A 20,969-nucleotide genomic window follows, 5' to 3' on the forward strand; every position below is an offset into this window, starting at 1 on the left:
GGGAGTGGTGTGTGTATGTGTATCAGGTGTGTGTATTTCGATTTCTCCAATGTGGTAGTGTTTTGTAAATGTGTGTGTATTTTGAGTGCGGCAGTGTGTAGCGCCATTGGAATACCGTGGTTGAAAGACTGCTGCGTGGATTCGTGGGTCGTGATAGTGTGGGCGTATTCCTGTTGGCGTGACGGTGGAGGTTTTGTTATTGCCAGTTTATCACTGACCTTTGGTGTGACGGACTTGTGTGGGTGTCTAGATTTTGGCAGATTCGGAGCTGTGGGTCTTAATAGCTGTGGTGAGATTCCGCGGCCGCGGAGGTGTGTTGGTGGTCTTCTGCACGAAGGTAAGCAGGATTTACCGCCAATGTTGTAATGAGGGCCATAGAGTAATTTTTGCACAGGAACGCCTACCTTGCATCTCATTAAGGCAAGGTAGGATTCCACTTCCCAAAAATGACTTTAACTCCATGGATGTGGTGCTAGACGGGTCTATCACCAAAGTATAAATATGGAGTTAGTTTTGCACCAAATTAGGGTAAAAAAAAATGATGATAATTCAGTTCAAACAGAGTATAAAAATGCCCCTTAGAGTGTCTATGTATTTTTAAAGATAACAAAATATTGATATCAAAATATTGCTGCAGCTAATATGTCTGCTCTTCATGTTCGATGTGACATCAATAGATTTCTGATCCTTTAACGCCAGATGGCTCTAAATATTTTTTTTAAATCTACTGAAATATGTCTTGTCACAAACTGAACAGGACATTTCTCTTGTGCAGCCTTAGAGGGTATTTGGAGGTGAGTTCAAGAATGTAATGCCTCCCGTTTCAGTCTTTGAAGTAGTAACTAATGTAGTGACATACTATGACACATCTGTTAGCAAAATTTAAAGTCAAGGAGCTAACCAGATTAGTGAACAGAGTGACTGTGGTACAAGATGTGGAGTCATGCTCTAAGAAGTCTAGTTTTTTTTAAGTGGAGTAGGCTGCAGCAGTTGCAAACAATTATGGCTTCAGTGAGAGGGGAAAAAATAAATGGCTGTAGAAAGGTAAACAGCAGGGAAATTATTAGGAACTGTATTACATGATAGAGCTATAAGTTAAAAATCCAGGCCTGTATAGTCTCTTTAACCTTAAGGATGCCCCTGTTGTCTGAAGCCTAAGGGCCTCATTACAAGTTTGGTGGTCCATGGACCACCATGGTGGCAGGGGCAGTCTGACCTCCATCGGGTTTGCAGTTGGACTGCCATATTACGAGTGATACGGGCCTCTGGAGCAAAGGCTGGTGCTTTCCTGCAGTCACAAGGCTGCACAAACAGGCTGGCAGAGCCTGTTTTTCTTCCGGACACATTATGAGGTTGCACACCACCACTGTGACTGTAGTGGTCCAACCACCACCACCAGCAGGTGAAAATGGGTAGTATAAAAAGAGACACTCGCTTGCAGGCAGCTTTACACATCTGGTGCCACCATGGAGCCTATCACACACGTCCTACCTCTGCTGATGATCATCGAAGATGCACAAAATCCACGCCGCCATGGTTGCAACCAACTATATATATACACACTTACCTGTGTCATTACACTCAACATAGATTGTTGCTCCGTCATCCACATCATATGGGGGCTCACACTACGGGCAGCAAGTACCCTTGTCATTGTGTCCTGAGTCGGATTCAGACTCAAATAAGGGCACATTCACAGTCACAATATGCTGCCTTTGGGCAGGTCACTCACACTGCACCGCAACACTACACAAAAACACACGCCTGCTCATCTCAGGCACAGGGACAGTGACGTGTACACACCATCATGTCACGCAACACCAAGAACATAGCAACATCACATCTACAAATGCAACTCACACGCTCATATTGCACACATGCCATGGACTGTTGTCACATTCAACACACATGTATGGATATGGCATGGAACACAAACACCACTCCCATTAAATAGCACTGCAATGGACACACACATCACTCACATTGCAATACAATGGAAGGACAATGGGATGGATAACAGACAGAGAGACAAATAAACAAAGCTCACTATCCAAACAATACCTGCAGAATAGGGACGGGGGAATCAGGAGACTGCACTGGTGCACATATCACTCAACACACAGACTGGTCTGTGTGCTTGGGTTAGGTAGGGGAATGGGCGATTTGGATTGAGAAGAGAGAGGTGGAGGTGGGATGAAGGTGGGGCGTGACTGGCTGCGTCATTGTGGAGGCCAGAGCCTGAAAAGATCTCTGTAGGCCAGACATTGCACCATGAATGCCATTCAGGAATGCATTCATTTGCTGCAGCTGAGTTGCCAATCCCTGGATGGCATTCACTATGGTTGTCTGAACCCCAAAGATATTCCTCAGGAGGTCAATATCCTCCTCAATAAGGGCAGCAGGGGTAACAGGGGATGGGGTGGAGGTTCCTGTGGCAAAAGGAATACCAAACCCTCATGGGTGAGTGGGCATGGCCAACTGGGTGTGGAACAACAGAGAGGGTGGTAATAGAATGAGGGCTCGAGACAAACATGGTACACAAGTATGCCCCGATGGGTCTGCCACCACTAAGGAATGTCCACTGGGGAAAGATTGTGATGATGAAGATGATGTTGCTGTGGTATCCCCCATGGCCCCTCCCTCACCTTCTGGGCCACTGGGTCCCCCTGTGTCATTGGTGTCTTGTTCCAAGGTCCCATGGTCACATGCATCCCCACTTGGCTGCCCCCTCTCTCCTTCACTTCCCTGGGATGATGTTGCAAATACAAAGAGAAATAGGGTCATCACATGTCCATGGTCACACTTGAACAACAACTCTGATTAGCAATTTGCCATGATGTAAAGTAGGCCCCAGCAATAAACTCAACCTAAGTGGCACATGCATGTGCCATACCCTATGCATGCATGGCATCTGAACTGTCAACAGTTGTCCACAGGAAAATCAGGATCTCAGACAACTACTATTGCATGGCTAGAGTTGTGCAATCACGGTAAACATTGAACTAGTAGGAGACCTCATCACCCTCAATTCTTTGCCCAATGGAGCATACCTCAGTTGCCTGTTGTCATTCAATATTAGGTAAATGCCAAATGCAGTCCCACAGATCCAACATGAGGTCATGCACACATCTCTTTTTCACATACATAATGACCCAACAATACGAAATGATGCTCAATAATCCTGCCATGTTGCTGAAAAGGTGACATTGAAATACTCATGTCACACTGCAAGCAAGCAGTTCCATAATGCCCACTTCACCAAGTGATAGTGTCCCAATGGGTTCATGGCAATAGTACTAATATTGCTCAGACAGGCCACACATTTAGCATTGAAATGGACACTGTAGACATGCAATATGTCAGGGAGAGATGCCTTTAAATTCCACAACACAATGAATCAGCAAGCCCCAGGGAAATCCCCAGAGATGTCTGGCACCCCTTACTATGAAATACTCTGAGTGCAACAGTTGATGTCATTAGTCCCTTGGATGTGGGCGAGACCCAGAGATTTGCAAGTTCTTGTTGAATGCCCTCAACATGTTGCCCAGTTCGAAGCTATACCATTGTCTCTGCAGACCCAGATATCTGTGGATGAATGGTTGTATCCAAACACCTGTGATTTCAACATAACTGCAAGTCACTCCACAATGCATGCCAACAGCCAGGTTACAACATTACCCATTTCACATGCGCTAAGCACTTTGCTACATTACTCGACTACATCAATGGCATAGAAATGCACATTGTGGCTAAAAGCTCTATGCCTACCTATCATATCCCTCATTGCTACTGCAGTTGTACATGCCAAATGATGTGCAATGATGCATGAGAGTATACATCAGTCAATAAACAATGAGGACACACTCCTGTATGTGGCACAACATGAAATGTACCCTCATTGTACGTCTTATTACACACACAAGTTGCCATGCTGATATATGTGTGGGAGTACAGCCATAATCCCATCAACATAGGTAGACCGTGCCTGAACCTGCAGCTTACAAATGTTTTGCTAATGAGAAATGGACACATGCTGACATATAGACACAAGGAAGGTTAGCAACAGTGATGGCACATAAATCATGACTTACCAAGGGAAAGTATTGATCGGTGGCTGCACCCAAAGAACAATGTATGCCCTGTTACATGTATGATGGACATCTTCACATTACAGACTGTACTGAGGCACCAGCACCCGTCATACACTGAAGACAACTATACTCAGAGTGGCAGATGCCAAGATACCCATTTAACCAGACACATGGCTGAGGACAGTGATCCATCACTTCCTTACCTTTGGCATGTAACACTCAGGAATAGTGGTCTATTGCATTGAATGTACACTCAGTATAACAACAAACAGTACTTGATTGATCACTGTACACAGCCATATGTCATCCCTGGAGAGCAAGTTGTTTGTGGATTGTACACAGTTGTGTCCTAAGTCCCTTGGCCAATAGGTAAGGCACATCAGTATACAACACATGACATGTCTACAAGAACAATCACTCATCTACTGTGTTACACATGGCTCATCCCTAATCATCAGGGGGAGATGTCAGAACCTAACACATTCACTTGGCAGTGTGACAGGCAGGAATATGCCCTGTACTTACCCCCTTGTGGCTGCTGTGATGTCTGCAAATACCCATCAAGGTCTGGGTAGGCCATCGCCAGAATGTCGGCTATTATGAGGTTATGGTGTGACGGGCAAACCGCCCATGTTGGGAGGACATCTCAGGCTGGACCTCTGCGATCTTCCAGGCCCAGCGTCTTTGGTCCTCCCACTTTTTCCGACAGTGTGTGCTCTGTCAGCTGTGGACACCCAAAATAGGCACCTTCTTGCTGATGGCTCTCAATAGTTCCTTTTTCTGATAGGCCATGATCTGCATGGATGCAAAAGATAAATCAAGAGATTATGATCTGCAGACTAACCCACTACCCTGCTCATGGCCTACAATGACTAAGAAAGCTTATTGACATAAGGTAACCCATGCTCTAGCAACCTGTATTGTAAAGTGAGTCACAATTAAACATTGCACACCTATGTGGCTTTTGAAGGGTGTCCTTAGGCATGAATGGACCAACACATTCATGCTCTGTGAGAATGACTCACTGCATACAGTCCCTACAGGCAACTGCCAGAGTACAAACTTCAACATTACACATGAGTAGCAATCAAGGGTCTGCCATTGTGGGTACAGAAAGTGTCTTCCTTGACCATTTGTGGACATGTGGCCTAATAAATGCAGACTCTTGTCACTTCATGGGATGGGGTTCTGTGGTAAGTACCTGTACCACAGAACACTCATGTGGACATATGTGTCTATACAACAGAAATGGCATCCAACAAACAAAGGCATGCATTGTACAGTTTATGCTATGTGACCTAGCTACTGAGTCACATATCATGGCCCCCCAGGAAGCAACACACTGCACTGTGGGGCTGTCGTGTATGCACTACACCTGTACAGGCCAAACATGCCCTGTATGAAGGTGACAACAGAGCTGTGAAAGTAAGGAACCTGTCATAATCTAAGACACACATTTGCAATGATGCCAAATGCACATATGGACTAGCTTAATGATTTACCTCTGCACCGATTCCTGATCTAGTCAAAGAATTAAGGAATTTAGGGCAGGTTTTGCCATCAGAGCATCAAATTGGCCACATGACAGGATCAGCTGGGATACAGGGAGTGGGCACAGTCACACAGTTGCACAGCCACAGTGACTCTACCGCAGTCTAGACTAGGTCACATACTGGGAGACACATTTGACAGGCCCTGGTCTCTGCAGGCTGAGCAGACAGAACCTACATGAGACTCCATTCATTTCCATATATGACATTCCATCATGTAGCCAACAACAAATTGGCATGTGGTGTGTGTGGCAACCTGAAGGGCAGAGTGACTCATGATATGCCTTCCACACAACAGTTTAGCAAGGGCAGATGTTGTTTGAAAGATCTGTGGCACTATGCACATTTCTCACATGACTCTGAAACTGACTCACACAACATGCATACACAGCTCATGCTGTCAGGCACATACATGTTGTCTGGCATTTACAACAATCACGAGGAAAGAGATGTCAGTGGATAGTAGTAATGTCCCCTTTACTAGTTATGTACATCCATGGCAAGGATGATCTTGGACCCCAAATGCCTCACACACCACAATGTGACTGACAACATATGGCACTGGCCACCAATACCTTCACATTGTTAATCACAATGATGCCATACAGATTGCAAGTAAAGGCACACAACAAGTCTAACTGGCACTCATGGGTGCATTCTAGCCTATGAGGATGGAAAGGACAGTTAAGTACAGAGAAAATTGTGCACATGAGGTACTTACCTGCTCCTCTGGTGGGCCATAGAGCTGTTCATATAGGGGTAGGACCTCTGTCAACAGCTCCTTTCGTGAAAAGGAATGGTCCCTATCACCTGCTGGATGTGGTATGATTGCTCACAGAGCTGGCACACAGCAGCTGAGGTTGAGGAGGTGTTGCTGACATCAGTATCAGGAGCCAAGTGAGTGAATCTGCAGAACATGGCGGTCAAGTCCGCCACACATGTGGTCATCACCTCCGGCTGACACAGCCATTGGCTGGCGACCCCCACTGGCAATGTTAGCCTATGGCTGAGTCCACCGTGGTTGCAACTGCCTGCTGCCATGACGACTTCCACCGGCAGTCGCAGGTGGTTCCTAAAGTCCAGTGGAGTTGGTCAGGCAGCCACCATTTTGGCAGCAAGAAATGCTGTATTGAACTATAGAAACTGCATCACACTTCCAAATTAGGATTTTTGACCTCACAAACATACTTATCCTGTCTTGTCATGTAGGTCCTACTACTCAAACACCACTGTAGTATGTTGCAGGGCAGAGATGGCATTTAACAGTGGACCACAGTCCACCACCGTCGATGATCATTGTGGCAGGGCAGAGATGGCATTTAACAGTGGGGCACAGTCCACCACTGCCGATGATCATTGTGGCAGCTGTGATATACAGTCACCTTACGAGGGGCAATTGTGTTGCACATCTTTGAGTATGGTCCATGGACCCATGTGTTGAAAACCATGGGGGGGCACTGTGACCCTTGTGTTATTTCCAGCTGTGATGTTTACCGGTTGCCATGTCTATCCATTCAGAATGCCTTGTCCCATGATATCATTGACATGCATCATGTATGTTGCTGTATATACACTGACTAATGTTAGAAATCATGCCTTGTCATCCATAGGTACCCAGGGAGAGGGAGGATGCAACAACCTCCTGTTTACCGTTTGCTATCAGACCTTCAGACCATGGAGCAAAGGCACATCACGTATTACCTCCTGGATAAGCAAACAATAGTGGACTTATGCCATCAGTTGGAGCCAGAGCTGATGCCAGCTATTAGTTATCCAACCAGTTTACCACCCATTCTACACAGCATGTCAGTATTGCACTTCCTTGCCAGAGGGTTCTTCCAACATTCAATGGCCATAGCTGCTTGTATATCCCAAACTATGTTCAGTCTGGTATTCAAGGATGTCCTCTCAGAAATGCTGAGACACCTTGACAGCTATATCTGGTTTCCCAGACGTGAGGATTTAGCACATGTGAAGGCAGACTTTTATGGTTTTGCATGCATCCCACATGTGGCGGGAGCCATTGATGACACACATTCTGGCTTGGTCCCACTGCAGGTGAATGAACAAGTTTATCACAACTGAAAAAACTTCCATTCCACCAACATGCGTATTTTCTGTTTGGCAGCTCTCTACATTTCCATGTGTGTGCCTGTTGTCTAGGTTCAGCCTGTGATTCCTTCATAATGCAGAACAGCACCATACCTTAGCTGATGTCACAACTGTTCACAGAGAGGGCATAACTAGTTGGTAAATCACATCTGTCCTGTTGTGTGTAGCAATGTCAGGTGCTACAATCATGAGGTGAGTGACTCATTGTTGCACATGAGTCCCATTCCTTAACAGGAGACTCCAGATATATAAACCATCCTTGGTTGTTGATTTCACTAAGGAATCCAACTACGCCAGGTGAAGTCTACTTCAATGAGGCCCATGGAAGAACACAACGGCCAGAGGAGCAGGATTTTGGGCTCCTGAAGGCCAGATGTTGGTGTCTGGACATGACCGGTGGAGTTTTCCTCTACTCTCATGGAAATATTGGTCAGATCCCGGTGGCATGCTGCATGCTTCACAACATCGCCCTGCGAAGGAATATCCCGTACATCCCAGAGGAGGGGGAGTCTGCAGTGCCACAGGGTGAGAATCCTGAAACGCCAAGTGAGGATGACAGTGATGAAGAAGAAGGAGCTGACTTGCAGAAAGATCTCTTAAACAGCTATTTTTCATGAGTGTAACCATGTCATGTGATGTAATGACTGTGAGTGTACAATGAACAGTAGTTGTAAGAATGTGTGGGGTTGAGTATTTCAGTAACAACTAGAGAGCTCATACTCTACAATATTCAGCCAAAGGCTGCTCGAAGAGTTACCCTTTGACATATCTTTACCTTAATGATGTTGCTTTGTTTGCGACCGTTTCCTTGAAAAGTACTTACATTTCCAGCTGCTTGCTATGTAATTTATTTAATAGGTATGTTTTCAAGCCTATACTCCTTGTTTTCTCTTTGTACAGGTACCTTTACCATATCATCCTCATGTAGGCATTTCAGAGTTGTGAAATTGGCAGATATCGGACACGATCCAGACATACAAAGTGGACATAGATTGTCCCGGGCAATATAAGACACAGCTTTGGGGTGTATGAGACCCGTGCCAAGGCAGCTTGCACAGTGCTTGGGTGGAAGGTCAGAAGTGCACCTCGGACTTGTTTTGTGTGCTATGGTGGGTTGATTGCATCATGTGTGTCATCATGTGGGCATGAAATATGTAGTCATCGATTGCGAGCAAGTCATTTTTCCTTTATATTGGCAAAACACTATTCTTGTATGACCTTTATGTAGCTGTAGAAGTATTTCATCTTTGCAAGGTACAGTGCCTGTACCACAACACTGACGTATGTTTGTGTCATACCACTAGTTCCCTGGTCATTGGATTATGATGGGCCTGTGATCAGGGACTGTTGTACTGCCATCTGTCTGTAGCCTGGATTATGTGATGCTTGATTACTTTTGTGTGGTATGTGTTAAGGATCAAGCTGCAGACAACATCCACTTTAATGTTTGCCTAATCTTCAGGACAGTGTCTGACAAACCCCTCCTTTCCATGATCTGGGAGACTGTACCCTGGGAAAATGTACTGTGACTCTGTATGAGACACACAATGTTGTGTTAAAAAGGTCCAGACATATGTGTTGTACAGTGTTTGTGGGTTTCAGTTGTAATCCTGAGCAGGACACTGTTTACCTGTAACATATCCCACCTTTCATAAGTAAGTTATGTCTTCATCATATTGTTCACATGGTCTTAAATCTCTACATAACAAAATGTTGGAATTAAGCAAGCAGACAAAAAGTTTGCAGTGGGTGCATTTATTACAATGTTGATGTAAATAAATTTTGGACAGAAAAGAAGAAAAAATAAAGTGAAGGTGTCAGTGGTGGTAAATGAAGTCAATGGAGTAGAGGCCACACCATTGTCTAGAGTACTCCTCCCATTGGAACTGGTAGGTTATTCAGGATCAGTCAATAGAGCGATTGTGGAGCATAAAAAGGAGTTCCCCTAGGAAGAGCTGGCAGTGATGGGTGTCTTGCCATTCACGCCTCCTGGATTCTGCGCTGGACATCTCCGAGTGCATGGTGGGGGGACTGCTGCAACAGAGGCAGGGTTGTCAGGGGCAGGTGCTTCCACTGGCAGTGCCTCCATTCCAAGGGCTGGCACTGATGCAGATATGCGTGGTGTTGATTAGTCAAAAGAAGGGGAAGACTGGTTTGGAAAAGCCCTGTTCAGGACTGCATGATTGTCCCTCATCACCCCTGATAAGGAGGCCATGTTGGTCTCCATCTGTTTTCGCATGTCCCTATGCCTGTCCCTTTGTAGCTGCTTGATTTCCCGAAGTTCGGTCAAGGCCTGCCCAAGGTGTGGGTGATAGTGTCCTGGCTAGGAGCAGCCCCAGTGGCCTCACCCTGCTGGCCCACAGCATTCCTTCTATGCACTATACCACCACAGGCATGCAGCTTTGCTTGAGGCAACAGTGCCTGGAGGTGTTGATGTGGCTACAGTGAGACTCACTGTAAGTGTCTGACTAGGTTGCCCATATGGGCCAGAAACATTGTTTATTTCCAGCCGTCCAGGAGTGTCTTCTTCACTGAGGACTTCATCCACTGGGGTAGTGGCAGTCTCTTCTGTGGCCTAGTGGCAGCTTGACCTGTTGATGTGAAAGATACAATGTTGTTGGTTGTATTGTGATATCTACCTCCAACAATTTATTGTTACATGAAGCATAGACCTTGAACAAAGTTATTTTGCATTTAATCCTATTGTGGCAAGTACCCATAACATTGGTGGTATTGACCTGACATTTGTGAATCATGCCAATTGCATATAGGTCAAGCTGGTGCTAAAAATGCTCATTATCACTTGGGAGGATGGCCTGAGATTGCTATCTTGCCAACAGTTCAGGCAAAATAGTGGCTAGGCAAGATGTGTATTTGGCCATTTTGAGGCCTACTTGATTGTGATGGACGCAGACCCAGGAGTTTGCTGTATACGTGATTGGAGTCAACATGTGGTCAGTGCATTGTGAATGTGTCTGCTGCCAATACCATTCTGGTGATGAGTCTTGAGGCCTTTGGGATTATTGTTTTGCACACAGGGTAAGGTGTCCTATGTGTCCTCAATAGCTTCATCTTGGGTTAGCTGGTCAAGATAGAGCTAGGTGGCCAGGCACATCTCAGAGTTGAGCAAGATCTGTTTCTTGGTGACGCCCATATGAGTAAACTTAAACTGAGAGTTAGGAGGCAAGGGTATTTGGACAAGTGATCACTGGCCTGGTATTTGGAGTTACTGAAAGAATGCCTCCTGCCAGTTGCAGTCAGGTCACTCTCTGTACTACACACACTTGACAAATGTTATCCTCCCAGATGGGTAAACTTCATTTGAGAGTTAAGACACAGGGGCATTTGGGCATGTGAACACTGGGCTTGTGTTTGAAGTTAGACAGACAGAGTCTATTGGCATTAGCTGTCATGTCTCTCCTTCAATTTCATGCAATTGATAAATGTCATCCGCCGCAGGTGAGTACACTTCATTTGTGAGTTTCCAAAGAAGGGTATTTGGAGAACTGAACACTGGACTGGTGATTTGAGTTGGTGAAACAGTGCCTCCTGGGAGTTGCAGTAATGTAACTCCCTATACTACACACCCTATGCAAATATCACTGCCCCAGGTTAATACACTTTAATTGAGAGTTAAGACACAGGGGTCTTTGGACAAGAGAATACTGGTCTGGTGTTTGGAGTTATAGAAAAAGAGCCTACTGGGAGTTGCAGTCATGTCACTCCCTCTAGTTCGCAACACTTGACAAATAGTATACTCCCAAATGAGTGAAAAGCAATGGAGAGATTACAAACAGGTGCATTTGGGCTAGTGAACCTTGTGCTGGCGTTTGGAGTTACAGACACAAGAGCATTTGGGAGTTGCAGCCATGGTACTACTTGTACTACACACACTATACAAATGTTATCCTCCAAGGTGAGTCCACTTCAATTGAGAGTTCACAAGCAATGGTATTTGGACAAAAGAACACTGGGCTGGTGGTTGGTTTTCCAGACACGGGGCCTTCCTGGCCTCAGTAGTGATGTAACACCCTTTACTTCCTACATTTGACAAATGGTATCCTCCCAGCTGAGTAAACGTATATAGTGAGGTGGTCTTTGGACAAGTTAACACTGTTTTGGTGTTTGCAGTTGCTGAAACAGTGCCTCCTGTGAGTAGCTGTCAGGATAATCTCTCTACTACACATACTTGACCAATGTTCTCTTCCAGGAGAGTACACTTCAAGTGAGAGTTCACTAACAGATGTACTGTAGCATGTGACCACTGTGCTAGTGTGCTTGTGCAGCAATAGTGCTTCCTGGGAGGTGCTGTCAGGTCACTCTGTCTACTTCCCACACTTGACACATGGTATCCTCTCAGATGAGTGAAGTTCCTTTGTAATTTGCAAAGCAGGGGTATGTGGACTGGTGACCACTGGTCTGGTGTTTGGAGCTGTAGAACAGTGCCTGCTGGGAGTTGGAGTCATGTCAGTCCCTGTACTACACACACTATACAAATGCAATATCCCCAAGTGAATACAGGTTAATTGTGAGTTGCCAAATAGAAGTCTTTGGACAGGTGGACACTGGGCTGGTTACTGGAGTGACATTCAAAGTGGCAAAAAATTAGATGTGAGCATGTACATCATAGCAGTTTGGTGACATTTTTAGTGTTGTCACTTAGTAGACTCCAAACACCCAGGTATTCCTGTCAAACCCTGAGAATGCAGGATGGCCAAGACCTTCTCTTCCCAGGGAAAGAGATGTAATGGGACACTGGGAGGGCCATCACCAGTCTTCTTGGCCTGCAGCTGGTGCCTGGAGACCAGAGAATGGACCTTGCCCTTGAGGTCAGTCCACCTCTTCCCAATGTCCTCCTTTGTGAGCAGGATGGTGCCTGCAGTATTCACTCTGTTGATGATCCCGTCCCACATTTCCATTTTCCTACTGAGAGTAGTATGCTGGACGTATGCTTCACACAATTGTGGCTCTACTCTTATGATTTCAGCCATCATGTCTCTTAACTTATCCTCAGAAAAATGGGGATTTTTGAAATGTGACATGGTAGAACAAAGAAAAAGTGTGACAGTGACTTACTAAACAGGGGAAGTGTAAAGGGTGTACATGGACAAAGGTGTGTGTATGGTGTTTGTATGGGATGGTGAAAAAAGTGGTGCCTTGTATCTGTACTGGTGCCTGACAGGCTTCTGTGTATTGCAGTGTAAATGCAAAGGATTGTAGTGTGTGAAGGGGTGTGTTTTGTAGTATCCTTTGCAGGTGTGTCCGGTGTGGCAATGCATGTCAGATGTTTTGTTTTCAAATTCAGCCTATGTGCATTTGTGTATTAATTTGGTGACCGCGGACTTCCGTGGTTTGGACCACCATTGGCTGACTGCCATGGGGGTCTGCCATGGTGAGTGTGTGCTTGTAATATGGTCATTGGTTGGTCACGGTGCTGACAGCACTGGAGTTCAGACCGCCTATTTCCAGGCCTCCCCACCACTGGCAGTCTGCCTTTTTTGTTTGGCAGTCGGCAGCCCTGTCTGTATTACTCGTAATAGGGCTGCAAACATGGCAGTCTTTTTGGGACCGCCGATATTGTGGTCTGGCGGTCTGACTGCCGAACTTGTAATGAGGCCCTAAGTCTGTATACATTCTTACACATGTAAAATCTATGTGACCTGAGGAGTGGCTCAACTGTCTGAACTCTGAGCCTGAACAAAAAAGTTTTGCTTAACCTAACGGTTTGCTCTTATTTTATACATCCAGCACATTCTTAGTAGATTCTCAGTTATACAATACGAAGGAGAATCTTCTTGAAAAATAGAAGGAAGTTTAAAAAAAAAGCAGATGCTAGGTTAAGCCATGGCAGTTTGTATACCCAGATAATGTGAGCTGCCAGTTATGACAATTATAGGGTGACTTGCTCTGGGAAGGGTCATGGTTGTTGGTATCACAAGTGTCTATCTGAAATACTGACCTTTAAATGTCATCCTACCACAAAATTTACTTCACAGTTTTGACTACAAAAACACTGTGAAGGTAAGCATATATAGGTAAGGATACATGGACTATTCTTAACTCTACATCTATGTAACTTGACAATGTATTTTGAAGGTAAGTCTGTATTACCTATTACCTTTTACCCAATTTATTAGAAAATTGTGTTGTTGCATTCACCAATTGCCCCCCTTTTTATTCCCAGGGGACAAACCATCCAAATCCCAAAGAGAGGGTTTGGGTCATTTGGGTATTAAACCCAGTCTGTGTAATAAGTAAAAGTGTCTGCTTCAGCCGCAATAAATCAAATCTTAAGCCAATACAATTAAAACTAATTTGGGACATCTTAAATGTGGACCGTAATATGGATTTCTCGATTGAATCAAAAGTCCATTCATACAAAATATTGTTTGAGACCATAAATGGCCAGATTTACGGAATCAGGCCTTTTGAGACTGCAAAAAAGGTTTTTAAATGTACAAAAGCCAAATTATGTTTTGGTAACTTGTTAAGAAATTGCAATTTGGGTTTGCAAATCAGTATTTGAAATGGGCATGTTTAGGTTGTCCCCTCCTATTACCAATTCACAGTGGTATGTATGAATGTTTTGCAACCCAATTACAGTTGTCAAACATTAAATTTTTGCCAGCACCTCAGAGGAGGTGGTAACTATTCACAAATCAGAAGGGGTCCCAACTGCCTACTTAAACATTCACATTTTTTCTTTTAAAATTAATCCCATTTTCCTACATGGAAAATGGACTGCATTTAAAAAATGCAAACGCTCCATTAAAAAGCAATCACAGACATGGTGATCTGCTGATCCCAGCAGGTCAGCATCCCTGTGATGGCAGCAAAAACTGTGACCTACCTTATTAGTATTCATGAGATAAAGTAGGCCGATTTGTGGAGCACTAGGAATCGCTAGATGAAATTCAATTGTGTTTCATACATTAGGAAAAGCAATTTCCTAATTGCAATATGCAAAAAATCACAATCAGATAATCGCAAAAATTTGTACATACGGCCCACAATTTTGAGTTTCTTATTTTTAACAAGACAAGAATCCTAGACCCGTCTTTTCCTGTGATTACAACACATCATGCAGCAGTGAAAAGCATATCCTTTTCATAGATGAGAAAAACAACAGTAGAATCGGGATTCCTCTTCAGAAAATTAAGAAAGTCAGCAATGTATAGTTATTTCCAACAGTGCCGTATAGCCTGTGGTGTAGTTTAGCAGTACCTAAATAGCTCCCATATTTCACAATATTGCTCACCAGATTCCCTTGTGATACACAAGAGAAGAGGATGAATTTAATTGGGAGATCTAGATCACTTTGTTTTCTTAAACACTTTTTTCAGACACTGTTTAATTTTTTTAGTTTTTCACTGATCATCCCCCTTTCTCATGAAAAGAGTAAAGTATGAAAAGTCTTGTGGTACGGAGATTTTATAGTTTGGTTTCATGTCTGAGTGCCTGACTGTATTTCTTCATTTCTATACTCTCCAGCTCCCAGGTGTCACTTGCCAACTAACTCCAACACAGACATGACCTGATAAACTGGCTTTGCTTGATGTCTATCCTAGTACAATCTTAGACTTGTGGTATTATTCCACAGTTTTCAGGGTGAATAATTTGCAGTAAACCAACCAACACTACTGGTCCTATACCTCATGAAACATTTGATTTTGAAAGACCATTTTCACTGATTTTTTAATAGAAAATAGAACGTCTTTAAGGTAAAGGGGTTGAATCTCTTGTATAGCCTTGAAATGTTCATATGACATCGCTCCCCTGTGATGACTGCTACCACAGTTTCCATCACATAAATAAAGAAATAAGCACTCCACCTCTCAGTATTAGTAGCTTGAATGTTCATTCAAATTTAGGCCTCCCATCGGTCCCAATTATCCATAAATATTTAGAATTGTTTTCCATATTTCAAATAGTCTAAGGGCCTGATTATGATCTTGGTGGATGGGATACTCCATTGCAAATGTGACTGATATCCTATCCAACGTATTACAAGTTCCATAGTATATACTGGAACTTGTAATGTGGCCGACGGGATTTCTGTCACGTTTGTGATGGAGTGTCTCATCTGCCAAGATCGTAATCAGGCCCTAAGTCTAAAGCCAGTTCAATCAATCTGTGAAATTCAGTCATCAATCATCTAAACTTAGCTGTTACCCACTGATTAATATCCCAATGTTGCTTGGTTTTGGACTCTCTGTGGCCTTTTTATAACATCTACCATTTGGTTATAATCCACTCATTTTAATTGGAAGGTGCAGCCTCAATAAGATGAGTCACCAGTTTCAGCAAGACTTTGTAATCATCCAGAGGTTCTGGTGGACTGCTTCAACATTGTGTATTCATTTGCATCATAATACACAGTTATAACATTTGCCTAATTTTATTTTTACAAGGGCTATGTTATCACATTTGATAATTCCTCTAATGTTAGTCATGACCAGTGAACAATCTTAACTCTGTGAATCTATCGGGAGGTGATGCCTGACCATCACTGGCGTAAGCAGGCACACTAGTGGACATGTTTCTTAGTTCTTAAGATGAGAGATCAAAACATTGTCTGCAACATTCCACTGCTCCTCCATATTTAAAGAAAAGGAAGCGCATCATTTAAAAAACATTAATAAATCTTAAATCTCAATGAGTGCATCCACATTTAACCCTTAGTTTATGTTCAGATGAAAATCATTTACTGTAAGAATTGGGGTCTCTAGTTGGCAGAGGTATACACCCTTGTCCAAGTAGGGACCACAATCCCAGTCAGGGTAAATCACAACAATCCAAATTTTCCTGTGCCCACCCTCTGGTAGCTTGGCACTGAGCAGTCAGGCTTAACTTAGAAGGCACTGTGTAAATTATGTATGCAATAAATCATTCAATAACACAGTGAAAACACCACAAAATACACCAAACAGGTTTAAAACAATATGAGATATTTATCTAAGTGAATTAAGGTCAAAACGATCAAGATTTGATGAGTACAAGTTAAAATATCACTTTTGCAATGATACGAAGAGCCTTTAGTCTTTAAAAATCAGCAATTGTCTGTTGTGTGTACAAAGTACCTGGTATATGTCAAAATTACACGCACGGAGACTGCAGAGGAGGAGACGCGTGAAAAAGGAAGGCGTGCGTCGGATTTCCGGGGGCACACAAATGACGCATTAATTCTTTTCCATGCTGCAAGGGCTTTGCGTCAAATTCTGGCACACAGGCTTGAATCCTCTGTGATGCGGGGTCTTTCGATGCCCACGGACGATGTGTGGAAATCCTGGGCATGCTGGACAAAGTCACAGGTGCTTTGTCGATCCGGTGGGCGATACGTCAGAGTTTCTGTCGCAAGGCAGGCACTGCGTCGATTCCTCATGCAGGAAGTCGGGCTGCGTCGTTCCAGCTCAGTAATGCATCGATCCGGTGGGTTGTGCATTGAAGTTCCGGTCGCAAAATTGCCGCAGTGTCTATTTCTACTCGGGGAGCCAGGTTGTGTTGTTCTAGGTCAGCGATGCAGTAATTCTTTCACTACTAGGCAGGCTGTGTGTCGATTCTGGCAGGCAGTGCATTGATTTTCACCGCACAAGGTGTTCCTTGGAAGAGATGAAGTCTTTTTGGCCCTGAGACTTCAGGAAACAGAGACCCAGTTTATATACCCAAAAGTGCTTTTGAAGTGGGGGAGACTTCAAAGAGTGGTTTTGACGTGCACAAGGTCCCCTTTCAGTACAGGTCTGTCTGGCAGGGTCCTAGTAGGGGGTGTGGCAATCCTTTGTGTGAAGTCAAGCCACTAGCCTTTGAAATGTGATTGTCAAGCCCCTCCACCCTTCCAGCCCAGGAAGACCTATTCAGTATGCAGATGTGGGCAAGTGTCACTGAGCATCCTGTGTTTCAGGTTGTCTGGGTGAAATGCACAAAGGGGCTGTCAACCAGCCCAGCCCAAACATGGATTGGAGACAGGATATAATGCACCGATGGATTTTAAGTGCAGAGAAATGCTCACTTTAAAAAAGTGGCATTCCTAAAATAGTAATATAAAATCCAACCTCACCAGTCAGCAGGATTTTGTATTGCAATTCTAGCCATAGTAAATATGACCATCTACCCCTTTCTGATCAGGATCTATCCCTCAAGCAGCATATGACAGAAGCCCTAATGTTAGCCTATGAAAGGAGCAGGCCTCACATTAGTGGTACACAAATTTAGAGGTTTTCCACCACCAGGACATGTAAAACACACAGGTATATGTCTGGCCTTTTACCTACACAGCATCCTGCCTTATGGGTTACCTAGGGCCTACCTTATGGGTGACTTATATGTAGAAAAAGGGGAGTTTAAGCCTTGCCAAGGACTATTAAATGCTAAGTCGAAGTGGAAGTGGAACTGCACACACAGACCTTACAGTGGCAGGCCTGAGACATGGTTAAGGGGCTACTCATGTGGGTGGCACAATCAGTGCTGTGGGCTTACTAATAGCAATCAATCTAAAGGCCCTGGGCACATGTAGTGCACTTTACTAGTGACCTACAAACATATCAATATTGAACCAATGTTACTGTTAGAAATGGGGTATTTGGCCGGCAGTCAGGTTACCCCCGTCTGAACAAGGACCCTCAACCTAGTCAGGGTAAAGTAGAATTACCATTGGTTAACCCCCTCTCAACCCCTTGGTAGCTTGGCACGAGCAGGCATGCTTAACTTCAGAAGCAACGTGTAAAGTGTTTGTACCAACACACACAGTAATTCAGTAAAAACGCCACAAAATGACTCAACACAGGTTTAGAACAATAGCAAATATTTATCTAAACAAAACAAAACAAAACTAACACAACAAATATCCGACATACACAAGTCAAGTTATGAATTTTTAAAGATTAAACTCAAAAATAGCGCTTAGAAACAAAAAATGCTTCGATGAGGTGATAACACGGCGTCATGACGGAGTAATTCCCAACAATCCAACGCCACTGGTGCTGGGTACGGAGTCACGGAGACCTCGAGGTGCAGTACCATAGTAAAATGCGAGAACAAGGCAGTGCGCAAAGTCAGGGAACGCTGAATCGCTGGATACAAGGCGGTGGCAGTTCCGGTGCTGCAGGACGTAGGAGCGGAGGCATCGGGTCCTTGCTGTGGAGCGGTGGAGGTGAGGTAACATCGGTGCGAAGCATGGAATCTGCGCACTTTGGGTGGAGTCGGTCATGACGTAGTGCGGTGACCTCCTCTGAGTCACGGACTTTGGCTGGGCTGCAGAGGTGTTGGGCCTACGAGGGTCGTCGCACTCCAGCGAGGGCAACGGAGTCGGTTGCAGGCAGCATCCCAGGATTTGGTAGTGGCGTCGGTCAGGAGTTGTCCGAAGTTGGTTTTCTTGGATTTTCACCAGCTTCTCCTTTCAAGGGCCCAGGGAATAGATAGGGCACCACTGGTCAGGGCAGGAGTCTCAGCAGACAGTCCAGGTGCTGGTAGGGGAAGTCTCTGATGGCCCTGAGACTTCAGAACAGGGGGCAAGCTCAGCCCAAGCCCTTGGAGATTCTTCTCAAGCAGGGATGCACAACAAAGTCCAGTCTTTGTCCCCTTCCACAGGCATAAGCAGCAACCGAGGATAGCCCATCAAAGCACAGTCAAAGGCAGGGGCAGCACTTCTCCTCAGCTTTTCAGCTCTTCTCCTTGGTCTCTATTGATTGCAGAATTGATCTGATTTTCAGGGGTTTTGGTTCTCCTTCTTTTACTACTTCCTGTCTTTGAAGTAGGCCTACTTCAAAGAAGTCGCTCTTGTTTGGAAGATCCTGCCTTGCCCAGGCAAGGCCCCAGACACACACTAGGGGGTCAGAGACTGCATTGTTTGAGGGTAGGCACAGTCCTATCAGGTGTAAGTGACCACTCCTTCCCTCCCTCCTAGCACAGATGGATCATCAGGATATGCAGGCTACACCCCAGCTCACTTTGTGTCACTGTCTAGAGAGAGGTGCGAACAGCCCAACTGTCAAACTTTAAGCAAGAAAATGCCTTCTTTCTAAAAATGGCATTTTCAAAAACACAATCTAAAAACCACCTTTACTAAAAGATGCATTTTTAAATTGTGAGCTCAGAGACCCTAACCTCCATATTTCTATCTGTTTCCTAAGGGAATCTCCACTGTAATAATATATAAAGGCAGCCCCATGTTACCCTTTGAGAGAGATAGGCCTTACAATAGTGAAAAACAAATTTGGCAGTATTTCACTGTTAGAGCATATAAAACACATATGTACATGTCCCACCTTTAACATACACTGCACCCTGCCCATGGGGCTACCTAGGGCCTAACTTAGGAGTGTCTTACATGTATAAAAAGGGAAGATTTAGGCCTGGCAAGTGGGCACACTTGCCAAGTTGAATTGGCAGTTTAAAACTGCACTCACAGACATTGCAGTGGCAGGTCTGAGGCCTGTTTACAGGGCTACTAATGTGGGTAGCACAACCAGTACTGCAAGCCCACTATTAGCATTTCATTTACCGGCCCTGAGCACCTCTAGTGCACTGTACTAGGGACTTACTGGTAAAATCAAACACGCCAAACATAGAAAGTCAATAACACATACATTTTGCATAGGAGTACTTGCACCTTTGCACTGGATAGCAGTGGTAAAGTGCCCAGAGTAACAAAAACAGCAAAAACAGAGTCCAGCATACACCAACAACCTGGGAAACAGAGGCAAAAAGTGAGTGAAGACCACACAAAGGATACCAAGTCTAACAGTTACCATGTTTGAAGGGAGAGAGGATACGCACTTTAGCACTAGTTGCTAAAACCAACAAAAACAGTGTCAAAGAAGTGGACTGAGGCAGGCAAAATTTGGGGGTGACCACCCCAAGGCTGTCATGTGTCCCCCAGCTGTAAGAGGGGAGAGTTACCAACCCCTTGGGAGCTTTCATCACTAAGGCAGAAGTATATGGAGAGACGATTAGCATTTGCGTGGTCAGTCCCGAGGCAATGTGCCACCATAAAGTGCCATTCCTGTAGGGAAATGAATCACCTCAAGAGTTTAGGATTTTCACCATTCATCTGCATGAGCCATCTTAGGGGCCTATGGTCCATCTGAACCCGTAAGTGAGTCCCAAACAGGCATGATCTCAGCTTCTTCAGTGCGCAGACCACAGCAAATGCCTATATTTCAATAGCACTTCACCTTGGTTGCCATGGGAAGTCTTCTGCTAATAAAGACTACCGGTTCGT

This window comes from Pleurodeles waltl, chromosome 11, assembly GCF_031143425.1.
Source record: "Pleurodeles waltl isolate 20211129_DDA chromosome 11, aPleWal1.hap1.20221129, whole genome shotgun sequence".
Lineage (NCBI taxonomy): Eukaryota > Metazoa > Chordata > Amphibia > Caudata > Salamandridae > Pleurodeles > Pleurodeles waltl.